The sequence below is a fragment of the Balaenoptera physalus genome (genome assembly GCF_965194825.1).
Source record: "Balaenoptera physalus genome assembly, chromosome: 3".
Taxonomy (NCBI): Eukaryota; Metazoa; Chordata; class Mammalia; order Artiodactyla; family Balaenopteridae; genus Balaenoptera; species Balaenoptera physalus.
In genome coordinates, this window is record NC_138890.1 from 33772001 (window position 1) to 33790629 (window position 18629).

The following is an 18629-nucleotide window of genomic DNA, read 5'->3' on the forward strand; positions in this document are numbered from 1 at the left end:
GAAGTATCAGCCTACACCAACACTTAGGAGCAACAAAGCAACAGGCATCGTGTTTGAAAATATTAGGTTCAAATGTTTGTGAAGGGCAGCAATCTTTAAAACTTCAGTTCTCCAAACAAAAATATCAATGGTAGTTCAATTTGTACGTCACATAAATATGAAGTTGTTCTGATTGAAGCCAAGGTGGAGGCTCAGAACTCTGTTGATTCCTATCTGTACCAACACTCTACCACTTTCACCAATTACCATATCACTCCCGTGGCTGCTGAGGACCCCTACCACACTTTTTTTGTAGTTGGTAAGTGAGTGTGTGCTGAGGAAAGAGAAACAGTGAGAGACAAAGCTGAATAAGAAAAGCATGAGGTGATAGTGGATTTTAGACTATATTGAGTATCAACACTTTTGACAATTACTCAGCAGAAAATAGATGGAGTTGCTTGGAGTGACTTGTTTTTTGATTTGTTTTAACACAGCAGTGATCTGATCAGAGCTACACCTTGGCCAGATGCTCTTCTAAGGGAATGAGTCTCAGAAGAGTTTGTAATGAAAGGTCATAGTGTCCTCAATTTAGTTTGGAGATGAAGAAATGAACAAAGCTATGCCCGAATGGATGCAGGGATTTGAGGATTTAGTGGAACTGTGATTTGCTGACAGCATTGTTTCCATACGTTTAAAAGAACTGTGTTGCTATGACCAGATTGTCAGGAGCAAAAGTAAGCGTGCGAAGCAGAATGAGTTCAGTGTTTTCCGTGTTGAGTTTCTGTCACTAAGTGAATATACAGAGAAAGTGAGTATACTAGAAATCTGTGAATGTATGACTCATTGTCATACAGGAAGAGTAGAAAATAGTGTGATGGAATAATTCATTAAGAGGGTGCATAAAGAGCAGTAGGGAAAAAAGAGCCAAGAACAAAAATTTTCATAATGAACAATTAATTTGAAGTCCAATGTAGTTAATTTATTTTTCTCAGGGTTTGAATTAAGTTGTAAAATTCACCCAGCAGTTGTTTAACTATAATACAAAGCACTTCGAATAATAATGATTTGCTTGTAAATGACATTCCTAGAAAAGTTAACTCTACTCCTTTCTTTAAAAGTATCTCCTCCTCCGGGCTTTGCATTCAAATACTTAGCCCTGCAGATAAAGCTTTTTGCTATTCACTTAGCTCTCAGCATGTTGTCCATTGCAACCCTTGTAGCCCAACTATGAGTAGTATAGACCTGAAATCAATTAAGCACAATTCATTGAGTCCATTACGAAACTCTAAAACATTACAACTCTCAAAGCCTTCTTTGTTTCCCTTAATGAAAGAAGAGAAGACAAATTCTTCGGTCACTAAATTAGTTTAAAAAAACAGTTGCCTAGACTTTCAATCCAACATAGGGTTTTTTTCTCCACGAGAAACAAATCTGCAAGATTTTGAGATTATATCCAATAAGTGATATTTTTAACAATGAGTAAAAAATTAACTTAGATAACTGTGTAATACAGCAAAATTTATTCTGTCCCTGAAGATGCACTACTATTTATCTCTGCTTCCATTTTTAAAAATTTCTTGTCCTGTAACCATTTAGGCAAGGGCTATAGGTAGCATTGGCTTTGATCAAATACCTAAAACCTATCTCCCAATCCTCTCATTTTAAAGAGGAAATATAGTTTGGTTTGATTTAAATTAGTACTTTTAAAAATTTTAGTCATCTTATTTCCAGTTCATCTTTTCAGACATATACAAATGTTCAGTTATTCTGATTTTCTGGTAGGTGATTTACAGAGACAAATGAGGGTCCCACCCCAGTCACTTGTACACTATTCTTATGAAACACTGATCACCCTGAAGAGGTGGAAGAACAGATCAATCAAATGTATTAAACAGGTTAATGGTGGTGATTCAAAGCATTCTGGAGACAGACAAACTTGGTTTTGAGAAGTAAGATGCTCATTAAGTTATTTAACCTTTCTTAGCCTTAATATCTGCCTCATAGAGTAATTGGGAGAAATGTATGGAAGGCACTTCTTAGCATAGAGTCCAACGTGGAGTAAGCCCTGAATAAATAACACCTATTGTTATCATTGCATTTCTGAGTTTCAAGTGACTCACAATAATGCTTTCGCCAGAGCTTTTCTCATTTCTCTACAGATAACTGCAACAAACTCTCCCCCTCTCTCTCTCATCAATTCCTGTCACAGATTTTGTTTTCTCCCCCTGATTTCCTGTGGAGTTCATGTAGCAGACACTATTTCCCCCATTTTAAAGATAAGGAAAATGAACCCACGAAAGATTAGGTTTTTGCGCCAGCTGTCCAAATAGAAAATGGTTGAGGTAAACTGAAATCTGATTTCTCAACAGACACTTATTGTAATAAATAATATCATTTAAAGTATAAAGAGTAAAATAGAAAAAAAATTATGTCTTCTGAAAATGTTACTTTCTTTTCTGAGTTCAGTAGAAAACATTTATTATGGTTGTATATGTATATTTTATTTGGTAAACAAGAGAAATTACAAAAAGACTTAAAGAATCTAATAGAACTAATATGGATTATACGTTTAAGCTTCACTTTATAGTTGTAAAATGCTATCATACACTTTAATTTGTCTTCCCAATTAACACTTAATTTTTATCCTTCATCAATGAGTGGGAAACAATTCATAATGTTAGTGTGAAATAAAATTCATATTTTATGGCAAGACAAGAAAATTTAAACAAAAAATCTTCTCTGCCCTTTGGCTTCCTCTTTCCCCTGACTATGCCTTGTGTATCTGCACTATGCATCGACTAAATCTCCCCCATCAGCAGAAATACCTTCTCAACGATAAACAGCAATAGTCTCCTAGCATCATTAAGACAACTCCTGAAAGATAACATTCCTTCTTGATCTCATAAGGAGTCACATAGTGCGTAGATCTGGATTATGTAGACTGTCAATAATATGCCATTTAATATACAGCCCTCTGTCTCAAAGACCTTATATAACTGTGCCTTGACTTCTAACGGGCATAACAGGTCTCAGAGCTTTCTGAGGTGCTTTTCCCAGATTATAATCTTCAAATTCAGCTTGAATAAAATTTTCCATTTCTTTTTTAGATCGACTGATTCACTTTTTGTTGACATTAGGAAAAAGACACTGACCTAGTAGGAGGTTAGTATGACTGCCCCATTCTCTAATGGAGCAACCAAGAAGGGGAAGTTCTTAGATTTCGGGTTCTTTCTCCCCAGACCATGCTATCACTCACTCATTAAAGCTGAGTAGAAGGAGAAGTCTGGGGAGAGAAGCTGCAATGGACCTTCCTGTGTTCTTTTATACAAAGTTTGGATACTGTTTGTGACTCTTGGAGTGATTGAACTGGTGGCTATATCATTTCTGTTTGAAAAATGTAGGAAGATCCTGCTGTGTGAGTTGGAGGATGTGAGCAAGGTGAATATGATTCCATGAATGTTGATTTATTGCTGAACACAATGGTGTCTTAATTGAAGAGCCACCTGTGTAGCAGATAGCAGAAGAAGAACTTTGTTATTAGGTTTATCATTTTTTTTAAATAAACAAGAACCGGTAAAATTTTTAACCTGGAAACTTGTACTACTTCCCTTCCTCCTTAGAAAACAGACTCGTTTCTCTCTTTTTTCAACTGTAAAATGTATGAATATTATTTTTTCATTTTATCAAACCATAATTTAAAGGGAAAAATGTCCATTATTCACAACTAAATCTTTAATTGAAACCTAGAATTCCAAAAGAACTAGAGAATTGGCAAATACATGCAAAACCCAGTCTGGAACGATTTTGTTTCATTTACAAGGAGCCTCTTGTCTCTATGTTTAAATGTAAGCATGTGACCCTACAGTCATCTGTCAGACTGGAAGAATTTCTAGATAATCAAAATGTCACAAAGTTAGTACATTTAATTTTTATTTCCTCTTCCACAAGTATGAACTCTGATTGTAATTACAGCTTCATCTGCTCTCGAATAATTTTGTTTTATCAGACAAGGACAGTGCTCTAACGACACAATGATGGAGAATAAGAAAACTGCTTAAGAGAGGAAACAATAAGAATGCTATGCTTTGGGAAGCAGAGAAACCCTGATACTATAAAGTACACAACACATGTCTTGATGTCACAATTAATGGTTAAACTCCCATAACTTACTTCTACAATAGGCACATGTTTTCTCTGGCCGAGATATTGAATTGGAGGGGACAAAACATAGAGCAAAAAATGCTCTAGTGGAAAAAGCAAATTTAAATATTCAAGAAGTCTAATTCAATAGGACTGATCAATTGAGGTAACCATATTTAATAAGATAAGGAATCTGAGGAATATACATCTCTGGCCTCATTCTACCATGCTTTTACCAGTTAGATGCAAAATAAAAGTCAGGTCTACCCCACTTACATCCTTGATCAGATGCCTAAGGGAAACTATTCAGGGTTGGATGATACCTTTATTCTACTTCAGCTGGAGCTGGACCTTAATAAAAAGGCTTAAATAAAAAACAGGTTTTATTACTTACATAACTGGTATAGCTACGTGATGTTCAACAAACCATCAGTATTGATATGTTAAATTGCTCCTCTATTAAAAGTAATAGTAATACCTGTCCTACTAGGACATGGACTTATTTTGATATGGAAATGAGATCATATAATTTTGATAAGTTTGAAATAACATGAAAAGAAGTGGTATCAATTGTTGGCTATTCTTTAAATAATATCTGTCTTAGAAGTCAGCTTTTTCTCAGATTTATAGGGAGGACAAGCAGAAGACATAAATCCTGTGAGGAAAAGGGAATGAGAAACGGGTGCAGGTGAATGTGGATGGGCATTGTGTTGCATAAAGGAATTTTGATGTTGCTAAAAATCCTGATTTCATCTACTTCAAAACTTCTTGTTTGGAAGTGGCAGCCTGGAAAAGTTAACAAGAGTCATACCCAATGTCCCACAGCCAATGTGAAGCACAATTTGGACTAAAGTCTCCAGAGTTTGAGCCTAACATCCTTTTCGTTATGCCAGTACACCACAGTGCAAAATTTTCTTCCCACTTGCAAAATTCCAGAAGAGGTAAAGGCAAATCTTGTTGAAGAGGTGTGAAGTGTGTGTCCCACAGGCTCACCTCATCATAAGATCTTAGAGTAGGAAATACTCTTTGAGCCCATCTAATTCAAAGAATTATTTCACACATTTCCACTGTCCTTGGCAGATGATGATCCACTTTCTAAGATTATCTCTAGAGAAAGGAAATATTTTTTATTGCTATTTGCATTAACATGGGAAATATCTAAAGGTAGATGATTATTCTTTAAGCATGCACATGACTATACATTTAAACATGAGATTGGCATTATAATGACTCCAAGTAGCTTCCTGACTTCCAGTCCTCACTCACTCTGCTCCAGGCACAGTGACCTCCTTTCATGCTGTTCCTTAAGTACAAGAAGCCTTCTGCCAAATCAATGTCTTGCTTCGTCTGCCTAGAAAGTACCTCCTCCAAATAGGTACATGAATTCCTCCTTCTCTTCATCCAGGTCTGTCCTCAAATGTCTCTCACACATTTGACCACCTGATCAAAAACAAGATCCTTCTGCACTCCATCACTTTGCTGCCTTAAGCTGGTTTGCTTGACACTTATTTTATAAATGTGTTGTCTGTTTCCCTCCATCTTAATGTAAACTCTTTGCAAGAGGGACTTTGTTTCATACTATGTTCTATTTATTCTCAGCACATAGAACAGGGCCTGGCACATGGAAGAAGAAGAGAAATACTTTTAAAGAAAGAAGATTAATATAATCTTTTAATATAATCCTTTAACAACTTTAGATTTTTTATTTAACCACCAAAGAGAAATTCTATCAGAAGGGATCTATTAATTGTCTATATATTTTAAAAGAAATACCTTAATTTCTCTTAAGGGATAATTATTTCAATCATTTCAGTCACTGTATAATAATTTCCAAGTATATTTGGAATTCTTAATCATCAATATCCTGTACTTCAACGACTTCACTTCTTATATGGAACACCTACATATAATGATAAATATTTGAGCAATTTAAAATGTTTTGAAATGAGCAGATGTTTACAGATATGTAAAATACTCTCCAAGTACTGACTAAATTAATAACATTTTAGCTGGCATCTTGTCATGCATATGTGATGGGCCTATATACTTGTGATTTATGGATTTGAAATATTTCCTTATGGTGCATAGTGGCTGGCAGAGATCCCAAAGTTGGTTTTTGCTGACAATGGTGGTGATGAAGAATCAGCAATTTTAATATCCATGTTATATGATGATGAGGAGTGAGAACAGAAGGAGAAAGAAGAAAAGACACCATCAGAATGCAAAATACATTTCTTAATTTTCAGAATGTCTAGGGAAAATGGTGAGCTGACAAATGTGAAAATCTCAAACACATAAATAACTAAAACATATTCAAGAAGTAGAAAATGGAATAGACCAACAACCGGAGAAGAAACTGAAAAAAAAGTAGTGAAAGAATTGCCTCCCAAAACAGCCTCAGGGCTAAGCAGTTTTATAGCCCAGTTCTTTCCAGCTTTCAAAACACAAATAAGGTCTTTTTTATATATAAGCCCTATGAAGCATAGAAAAAGGGAAGGTTCCCAATGTGTTTTATACTCAGCATAATACTAATAAGAAAATCTGAGAGAGCAAAAATCAGAAGACTTCAAACCACTAATGATTATAAACATGGAAACAAAAATGCTAAGCAAAAAGTCTAGCATATTGAATTAACCAGTGTATTAAAAGAAGAACTCATCATTTCCAGGATGAGTTTGCACTAAAATGCAAGAATATTTAATTTCAAGACTTGTAATATAATTGATCTCAGTATATTTTAAGGAAAAAGAATGCCTGACCATTTGAGCTGACTTTAAAAAACATTTGATAATATTTTTTATTTTTAAAAAATTCTTAAAACATATACACCTTAATCATAATAGGGATATTCTAACCAAACTCATATCCAATATCATACCCAACAGTGAAACAGTAGGAGCAATTTCATTAAAGTCAAGTAATAGACATGAATGTTGCCTTTCAACTTTATTATTTAAAAATATTTCAAAATTTCTATCCCATGTTATACGATAGAATCTGGGACAAAAGTCCTCACTCTCTGAAAGAAGGAAACAAAATTTGTACTTGCACATGTTATTAGATTTCTAAAGTATCCAAAAGAGACATCTGGAAAAAAAGGTTAGTAAGATATCTGGTTACCAAAAAATATACAAAAATAATTTACTTTATTACCTACTAGCAATAGTATATTAGAAAATACAATAAAAGACTATCAACAACAGCAAAAAATTACATAAAATACCTTTAACAAAATTAGTAAGTATCCAAGGCCTATATGGAGCCAACCACAAAGTTTTACTGAATGATATTAAAACAAAATTGATAAATTGGGAGGCATGCATATTCCTGGATAGTCAAACTTGATACTGTCAAACCATCAATCCTGAGAAATAGATTTATATATTTGATGCAATATCAACAATATATATTTTTCTGCTCTTATGTACTTTTTATTTCCAAATGAATTTTTAGATGATTTCATTAAATTCTCTATAATTTCTTTGGAAGTATTATTGGAATTTCATCCAGTAATACTATTGGTTGTTCTAGTCGATTTTTCAGGTATAAAGAAAAAAAATATCTTTATTCAGGAATAAAGAAAAAAAAAAAGGAAACCATAAACAAGATGAAAAGACAACCCTCAGAATGGGAGAAAATATTTGCAAATGAAGCAACTGACAAAGGATTAATCTCCAAAATATACAAGCAACTCATGCAGCTCAATATCAAAAAAAACCAACCCAATCCAAAAATGGGCAGAAGACCTAAATAGACATTTCTCCAAAGAAGACATACAGATTGCCCACAAACACATGAAAGGATGCTCAACATCACTAATCATTAGAGAAATGCAAATCAAAACTACAATGAGATATCACCTCACACCAGTCAGAATGGCCATCATCAAAATATCTACAAACAATAAATGCTGGAGAGAGTGTGGAGAAAAGGAAACCCTTCTACACTGTTGGTGGGAATGAAAATTGATACAGACACTATGGAGAACAGTATGGAGATTCCTCAAAAAACTAAAAATAGAACTACCATCCGACCCAGCAATCCCACTACTGGGCATATACCCTGAGAAAACCATAATTCAAAAAGAGTCATGTACCACAATGTTCATTGCAGCTCTATTTACAATAGTCAGGACATGGAAGCAACCTAGGTGTCCATCAACAGATGAATGGATAAAGAAGATGTGGCACATATATACAATGGAATATTACTCAGCCATAAAAAGAAACGAAATTGAGTTATTTGTAGTGAGGTGGATGGATTTAGAGTCTGTCATACAGAGTGAAGTAAGTCAGAAAGAGAAAAACAAATACCGTATGCTAACACATATATGTATGGAATCTAAAAAAAAAGCTTGTGAAGAACCTAGGGGCAGGACAGGAATAAAGACGCAGACATAGAGAATGGACTTGAGGACACGGGGAGGGTGAAGGGTAAACTGGGACGAAGTGAGAGAGTGGCATGGACATATATACACTACCAAATGTAAAACAGATAGCTAGTGGGAAGCAGCCGCATAGCACAGGGAGATCAGCTCGGTGCTTTGTGTCCACCTAAAGGGGTGGGATAGGGAGGGTGGGAGGGAGACGCAAGAGGGAGGAGATATGGGGATATATGTATATGTATAGCTGATTCACTTTGTTATACAGCAGAAACTCACACACCATTGTAAAGCAATTATACTCCAATAAAGATGTTAAAAAAAAAAAATCTGCCATATGTCATGGAAGCATCATCAGCTTTCTTTTATCATCGTTTATTAAACTATATCTGGAGAGATACAATTTGCTTTGATAACCAGTATCATAGCAAAACCATGAGGTAAAAATCAACATGTGTGGCTCTATTAAGTTCTACAAAATTTACAGATAGGCTAATTAATTCATTTGTTCATTCAAGTAACATTTAATATCAACTTTGTTACCTTACTGAGCTAAATTTTAGGGCCACAAAGATGTACCAGAAAAGTCACAGTGACAGTCGGGCATATAAACTGATGCTGAACCGATGCGTCTGTGTCAGAGATTTATCCAATACAATTCTAGAAGCTATAGTTTCAGTTCTATAGAAACCGAAGAGTAGTACAAACTTCCAGTTTCAATCATTGGTGTTAAGCACTTAAAATTGTGCTGTTATCGCTCTACCCTTTTCCCTTTCACAACTAGCAACATTTTGACAACAGTAAAGTTATGCCACAAATATTAAAAGAACTAAACCAGAAATGCAAATTAATATCAATGCAATAAAGTATGGTTTGGATAACATAACCCATTACCTTTCCTTCTTAACAACAACAGGCTACTCTGGTGTCTCTATTCAGATACCACCAAGTAATAGGAACATCTTACTCTAGCAAAAATATAGACGATTGGACATTATTGTGTACTTAAGCCGTCTGCTTCCAGAGTAAAAACTTAAGTGGTTTTCACTTTAGGGGTTCAAAGCATCCTGCATTTTAATTCATGTATGTACGAATCCAAAGAGAAAACATTTTTCATTTGCCAGTGGAGCAAGTTAATTTTGAGAGAAAAGTTTAATTAAGATTAAACAAACTTAGACTGTGTGTTAGCCCAAAGGCATAAAGCTCTGAAAGCAAATTAGTTTCAGGATAACTGCTATTGTGAAAAATATTTTCTTGTTCACAAGCCCACTACTGTATATTTTAAACTAAACTTTAAATGTCTCCATCTTTACAAGGAATTCATAGAATAACAAAACTACGAAGGTCCCTTAATTTTCAATTTTCTACCAGGCAAGCCATTGTTGCTATTTTTTCTTTTTACTTTTGAACTTGGAAAAGTTGCTTAGATTAAAAACTGTATTAATAAAAACATGAACAAATTTGGGTTTTTGAAAATATCGATTTAAAAAAATATGCTTTTCCCTTTGGATTAAAACTGATTATTAACAGTTAAAAGTGGAAATATCAACCTACGTATGGATGGGGGGTGGTCAGATTGAAAGATATGAAGACAAGTAAAAAAAATGAAGATGCATAAGGACTGGAATCATAACTGTGTATACTTATTTTTTTTTATGGGGAAAGAAAACTGGTACAAGCATTAATATCAATCAGTAGAAGGTGTTTCTATCAAGAAGAAATAATTTAAAGGAAACACCTTTGTGGAGTAAAAAATTAGAAGAGTTAGACTCTGCCTTTTAAAAGAGAAAACCCCAAACTCTAATTTCTCCCAGATTCTAACTCTATAAATTACTATGATACAGTGTGACAGCAGCAGGTGCAAAATCCTTTATTATTAATCTCAAGAAATGATGATACAATTCTAAACCTCATCTCAGGAATTTTAAATATTTCAGATGTTTCTTCTTTTGAATCAGTAATAAGATATTTAGCTTTTTAATTGAGTGGAAACTTTTAGATTATGGTTTCAGCTGAGCTGATCTGTCAGTACATTTTATTATCACACATTAAGGTGAATTTTACTTATTTGGAATAACCTCATTCTAATAATCTGTATCCTGGCAAAGGATTAAGGACAGATTTAAGTAAGGCTGGTTGACAGTCTAATAACTGGGGAAATAATCGATTATTATTCATCAGGTAGTTGTTAGCCTATACACATTAGTAAACAATCAGTGACATCCTATAATTCCTGAAAAAGAAGGTAATTGAAATGACATTTGCCCCATTCCAAGGAAACAAACCTTTGCTTTATGTAGGGCATTCTCTGTCCTCTCTGGCTAATGTCACACATAATCTTTAAGAAAATGCCAAAGCAGTACTCCCTGGTTATAAAAATTAGAAAGCATTGTGGGAGACCCCAGACTTTTGTGTGTTTGCATGTATGTATGTGTGTATATTTTTTAACGGAAAATCAACCATTTGACAATGTAACTCTGGGAAACGGGTGGGCAAGTCATTGATCCTCTCTTTGCTTCCATTTTTTTAACTTTTCAAGAGTAAAAATACACTTTGTGTTGTTTTAAAAAAATGAGTAGTAAATGAGTAAGGTATTATGAGCACTATATAAATGAGAAAGATATACATATATTTAAATAGAGATATACGCAATACATGGTATAGATAATATATGATGCATGATATTTGATTAATATATATGTGTATATGTATATATGTATATATCCATAAATAACAATTTGGTTTTTTTAGAAATCTGAATAGTATGTGTTAAATGTAGAATGGGATGACTTGAGGAACACAGGCAAAGGTTGACCTTGACACCCAATTAACAGGTCACCGGAAGCTCCACAGGGAGGATAAACCTATATTCAGTGACTACACAACCCCCCCCCCCCGACCCCACCTTCCTATCAGGGAGAGGTGACGTAAAGGTTAAGATCATGGATTCTGGAGTCAGCCTGCCTGGGTGTAAATCCAAATCCTGCATCTATTATTTATATGATCTTACGATCATTTAAACTCTAGTTTGAAAGCAGAGACAACATATTACCTTATACATAGATTTACTGAGGGGTGTTGGTTATTGGCATAATTCATGTAAAGAATTTGAGTTTCAATTAATGTTTAGTTGTTGTTGTTGTTCCATGGGGACTACTTATTCCAGGTCTCACAATGGCTGGTTACCAAATATTGGGCTGTGTTGTGATCAAGGAAAAGAAGGACAAATGGATGTGAGATGTGACAAATATGTCATTCCTCAAAACATTTTTAAAAACTTCCCTGTCAGTAGTTTTACTCAGAGAACAAGTTTGAGAGTTACTATATATGTCATTAGCAGGTATTAATTGGAGTGAAAACATCTTTTCTCAATTTATGAAATTTCTTTCATAGATGAATACCATAAAATCATGGCTGAGAACTAGATATGAACTTCAATTTATATTCAATCTTTTAAAAATTTATCAAAATGTCTTAGAAGTTAACTTTTCATAAATTTTAAACTTATCTCCAGTTTCAACATTGTCTTCTACTTTCCAAAATGTCCAGATTTACTTTGACAGCTTAAGGTCTGGGACAGAAAACACAGCCAAGAGAAAGAAAGCTGGAAGCAGAAATAGAAATCCTGAGGTCATTAGGCTGGTTTTTGCTCTTGTTTCTTTTCACCCTTGGGACAAATGCACCAGTAATACACTTATGCTGGGAATTGTACTTTTTTCAGGTGGTTGGAGGAGGGCCCTGCTTTGCCTTAGGAGTTGGGGTGCAGGAGCCACAGGCAGAGAGACTAAAAAGTTGCTAGTGTGGTCAACCCTGCAGTGACTGATTTAACAGAAGCATTGTGTTCTGTAAAAAGGGGATGACAGCAGCCCCTGAGGCTGCTTATGATGTCACAGGGCTTGTGTAAGGCTTGTGTAGGATGAGGTGCAAAATGCCAGCCCTCAACACCTTGCAGGCAATCGCTGTGTTTTCATCAGTAACAAGCCCCTAGAACTGCCTCCTTCCAGGCTGGGGTCTCCAAGCAGCTTGAGCCACGTAGGATTGGACAAGGCCACCTAAGCACTGAAAACAAGCTTCCAAACTCTCCAGTTGAACCATCAGCCATGATATCTCGGTGGGTTTACTGCTCCACAGATACCAGTGTGTGCAACAGAGTTCTACTGTCTTTAAAAGCGGTACCCCAATATGGCCACATGATGGATACGTTATGGCATGGTAGTAGAGCCATATCTCTATATCTGGCTATAATTCACGTTTATTAATGCAGAAGTCTTCAACCTCACCACACAGCTAATAATTATGAACACTAGCATGGCAGTTTTCAAACTCAGTTGTGTTTATTTTTTTAAGCCTAGTTACTCTATTTGAAAAGAAAAATCATTTATCTTAATCTTTACCTTCTCAACTCATCATACACTTTCTCTTATGATCCTATAAAGCTTCTAAGGAAAGCAAATTATTTGTTTCCAAACTTTGAAAATATTTTACAGAAATTAAAAAGTTTGCAGGATATTCCTATTTTTAATCCCAGTGGTCTTTTAAATTATATTCCTGGAGCATTACAAGTTTTCCAAGCCCCTTTGCAGACTACGTTAGGAGAGAGGAAAGAAAAGTAGATCAAATTCCAGACCTTTGGACTCAACACAGAACAGCTGTTCTTTACCACATACATATAATTGTTTCTTTTTTGCTTTAAAAAGTTATCGGATGCATAAAATCAGTGTTTCTAAATGTGGAGAACAGGTTTGATGATTTTTTTTTTTTTGCATTTTCTGTAAGATAGAGCGCTAAGCCCCATATTCACAAGAGTTTACACATTGCCAAAATTAATAATAGAAACCTCATTTAAAATAGAGTCGCAAAAAGGGGAAGATCTCTGGCCCTACCACTTGATATTAATTGTATTATGTATAAGAAGAGAGGTAATTTTGCATCTCCAACAGGAAAAAAGTTACTACTTTACTACCTCACTGGAGGAAGGAAGAATTTCTCCTTGCCTGACCACAGCCCAGTCAATGAGAGACTGTCACAACTCAGACAATGAAAAGCCACTACACTTCAACCTCCCAGTTTCTTCCAGTGGACTCTTTGTTTACAACAAGCCACTCCCAACTCTCCCTTCTCCTCTATAAAAGAATGATCCTCTCCTTTGCTCTCCAGACTTGCCGTTGGTTTGCAGTAGAGTACATGTTCCAAATTGCAATTCTTTGCTCTTCTTGAAAAAACAAACATTTTTTCCAGTAAAATAACTGGCTGTTTATTGTTTTAGATCAACAATACCATTTCCATAAATTCAAGATATGTAAAAATAGAGTTGATTATGGTATCTACTTAAACATAAAGGAAATTTTGGCTAAATAATTCCTACAAACAGGTTGTAGATAACTTATTTAGAAAGTACCTAAGGCACTTGATTATAATTAATTTGAACACATGCAGCATTCAAATCATGAAGTGAGTAGCATGCCAATACTTTCTAAAATTATTTTGATCAGTTGGAAAATTTTCTGAGCTTATTTGGCTCTTGGAACCAAATTTCAGAAAGATAACAAATATGATCCATTCAAAACTCAAATATGCAACTTTTTTAGTTTGATACATATCAAGACTTAACCTCAACATGTGTGGACTATGTAAAATAGTCCAAACTCACATCATTCTTCAGTGAAGTAATATAGCTATAAGATAGAAATCCTAACCCATATTTATAGTAGTATATTTTGGTTCCATTTGCTCAAATGTGAAGTCACTCTCAAACTAGGACTATGTCTATAGAGTGCCACTTATACAACCAAACCCTGTTTAAGTGACATTACTGGTCTTTGTAGTCTTAGACTGGATCAAGTAGAATTAACTAAATTTGGCCTTTCCAAAAAATGAAATTAGTGAATGTGACTTAGGTTCAGCTCTATAGTTATGAGAGTAAAATCAAGGCATGTATTGATTGAGTGAGAGCTTAATTTTGAGCCAGACACTGTGCTAAATGTTTTATACACATGATTTCACTCAAACATCTTGGAAACCATGAGAATTAGGTATTATTATGGTCTCTCTTTCTAAAGATGAGGAAATTAGTGCTCACTATGGGGAAAATTATTAACCCATTGAGTCAGCTGATTATTTGATAAATAGCCACTCATGCTATAAAAATTTAAAACTGTTTTTCAAACAGTTAAATTGAATGGTACAGCAGAGGGCTGAAGCAAAAGGAAATTAAATTATTCCTTCCCTCAAAGAGCTTACAATCTATCAAGATAAATGCAATAATGCAGAAGAAGAAATATGAGAAAATACAAAATTATCATGTTCAAATTAAGCACATAATTATTGAGGCACTACAGACTAACGATTATTTAAAGTAGGAATGTAAGGTAACATTATTAGTATGTAAAAAGATATCAAAATGGAAACACTTCCTCATTTTTATATATATTAAGTTTCATACATGTTAAGTTTTCTTAAGAATCTATTTCTAATGACAATCTAGCTGATTTCTATTTCTCTTTTCCTAATCTAATTTTTGCTGATATAGGAAAAATGTCTGTTTGTTTTGGTAATGAACCCATCTTCTTTGAAGGAATTCAAAAGACATTATTTCTTTGATAGCTTATGCTGCCCAAAGAAGCTGTTGTGTCTTAAAACAGAAATCATTTAAGCCTGAATTGTATCGATCATGCATTGCCCAGTATAATTTGAAACATTAAAAAAAAATTGTAGAGTTTTTCCAATACACATAACATAATATTATCAAACACAGACAAGAAGTCTTAGCATAATGAGAGGGTTTGCAAATGAGAAATTATAGATAATTGCTGTTTGTTCTTGTTTTCATAGAATGGAGTGTAATTATTATCAACAAGAGGCTTGTTTCAATAATTATTTCTGGTTATCCCAGGGCACAAATGCATTGAAGCAGAAAACAATGCATTTTCATTCAGAGTTTTTGTTCCTAGATCATCTCTTATCACTGCCAGAGGTTATGTATAAATGCTTGTTCTGAGTTTGCTCAAGTCTTGGTACTGTATAACCAAATATGTGTTGTCTGAGGTGAATATTACATCATTCTCTTCAAGATTAAATACACTCTCTTCAATATTCAAAAGGAAATTATCTAACCACACATAATATTGTAGGATTGCTACTTTACTTAAGGGGAAAAAAAAGGACTCAAAGCATATACATCCAAAGGGGATTTGGGATTCTAGGTAACAAATAACCAAGGATTAATATATTTTTAAGTGTTGCCCATGTTATATATCTGATTTTCTGATTTTCATTCTAAGATACCCAAAGTCTGTTTTTAAGTAGTTAATAAATAAAATTTGGGGAATAATCAGGGCTGGTATAACATACATATTGAGGTATAGTCAGACTGATTAGTAAATAGGCACTGCCGAGGGCTCCACCTCATCCTTAGACATCCTCCCAATCCAATGAGAAATCCCTCAATCCAGAGACTAAAGGTATGGTAAGGAGCCTCCAGGAGCTGTCACTATGGCCTGATACATTCTAATTGGTAGGTACTGTTTCTGTCAGTACCTCCCTAAATTCTTGCTTTTAGTGTACTTCTCTTTGTTTCCTCAAGGTACACAGGAGACTTACCTAGCTTCAGCCATGACCCCCACTCAGCTGGTATGCACTGCTCTGGAGTCACCCTGGGACCTGGGCTCTCACTGTGACTCTCGTATTTCAGCTCTCACCACAAGTTTCCTTCTAATGAGCAGGTATGGACCCCAAAGGAGGAGATGGTGCCCTTGGCAGTGACCTTGGAAATCTAGCAAGCAAATGCCTGTCCATACCAGTTGTTAAATCTTTTGCATATTACCCCTGGACATAATAATAACACAAGAGTTATTGAGTCTTTGTTATGCATAGGCACTATATTCTTTATAGGCACATTTAATCTTTTCAGGTATTATTATTATCCATCTCTTTTACAGATGATGAAAACTGAAATATAAAACATTTAGGCAATTTCCCCAAAGTCATCCTGCTAGAAAGTGGTGATGCTGGGTCTTCAACTTGGCAGCCTGGCTCTATAGCCTAAGCCTTAACACACTTCTGTAAATTTATTCCAGAGTTACACAGTATATGGTAATATTTTACATTTGATTGCTTCTAAGTCTTTTATAAAAACTAATTTATGATAATGACTGCCAAAACCAGGGGCTCAACTAAGGTTGAAAGAGGAAAATATCTTCAAATAATCTAAAATTCACTTAAAAGTAATCACAGAAAGGAGTCTAGCCAGGCAGATGGAATGTCTCATTTCTGGCAGCAGGCAAGAGAAGTGCCATAGTGGATACAGGAAATTATTTTAGCAAGTGTGGGCAGAGTCTTGGCAAAAAAGGGGGGGAATCAGTTAGGCCCTTCTTGGTTCAGGTGGTACCAGATATCTAGTCATGAGGCTGGGTATATAAGGCCATTATTCTACCCACCCTAACAGGCAACCTCAAATAAGTCAACCTGATAGAACTGTTATCAATAAAGCAATATCCTTCCTTCTTCCAGAGAAAGAGGAATATGAATCAGGTAGCTTAACAGAGACTTGGAAAGGCTCAAGTACTCAACATTTTGGATGAGAAAAATGTTTATCTTGAGAGAATGAGCTATTCCATTTTTGCATATGTAAGACTATAACATAATGTGGAAAAAGCATAACCTTTGACTCCTATAAACACTTTAAGCTTTGGGAAACTACAGAAATATCTCATTGCCTAAGAGTCCTGTTAGTAGACTTTTAAAAATTATATAACATGACCAAAGAGAGTTATTTGTGCTTACAGAACAAAATGTATTATGCATATAAAATGTTAAATGGTCCATCATATTTTATGGCTTTTAGGAAGAAAAAAGTAATATGATATACCATATATCATATTACCTATATTCACCAACATGAAGCAAGAGGGTGTAGATACATGGACACACCACACAGTGCCTAGTAGATATTTGAATAGATAAATGAATGAAAAAATGAGTATAGCTTATTTAGCTTACAAAAAAAGAGAGAGAGAAAGAGTTACTCAGAAATTAACAAGCTACCTTGAGTATATATCTCTTTGAGAAACAAATGCAATTTGGAATTGATATAAAATATTAGAGTGGAAATCTTGAGAAAATTTCCAATTATTTTGGAATTTAGTGGTAATCTCAGGCTAAGATTAGGATATTACCTCATGGCACAAAATCATCATACCTTTTTATAAATTTGTTTAAATTAAAAGGCATCTACAAAGCTACTAATTTTTTACACTTTCAGAACCAGAATGAGAAATGTCTTCATTAGTAACATCTTGTATCTGACTGTAGGCATTGATAAGTAGGTTTGCTACTCTATATGTTAACTCTAGTGTTTGCAATGCCTACATGGTTGAATAGGCTTATATACAAATATGTATTCTGTGTGCTTGTTTCTTATTGTAATCATGTCAATTAATTATGCATTAAGTTTGTGAATCTTAATAACTTATTTAAACTCATTATACAAGTATAATTATATTACAGAAAATATATATGCCATAGCTAAAGTGAAAGGAAAAGCTAGGACGAAAATCTTTTCTAAATAGATATTCCTGGATAAAATTAGCAAAGCAGAGAAAACTTCAGTGAAGATGTGGTGGCTGATTGGCGTTCTGCGAAAAGTTTCACACAAGGCTCCTTGACTGTTCCTCTTAACACTACAAAAAGTTGCTTTTAAACGCTCACCAGATCTAAGAATAAATAGCAGAAAATATTCCTGCCAAAAACAGTCTGAACCTTCCTTTCCCTTATTCCATCCTCTCAGAACATTTCAAAACTAATAATCAACAGATGCATTTATAGCACCACGCAGGATCCTTCCCACCAAACACACTAAATACACATGCACACACAGGGTAAGAAAATTATTTGCCTTGGGGGAGTATGAAAAATGGTAGCATGCATTCCAATGTGGTCTTTATAGATTTTGCGTCTCAGCCATAGAAGAATATTTCTGTTTTGCTACACCGCTACTGTTTTTCTACACCAGTAGGAAATTACTGAGCGCACCATACACTGTTTAAAATGCTTCATAGACAATATCTCATTTAGCACTCACTGTAAATACACACAGAAGTTGCTATTATCATTTTATAGGTGAAGAAAACGA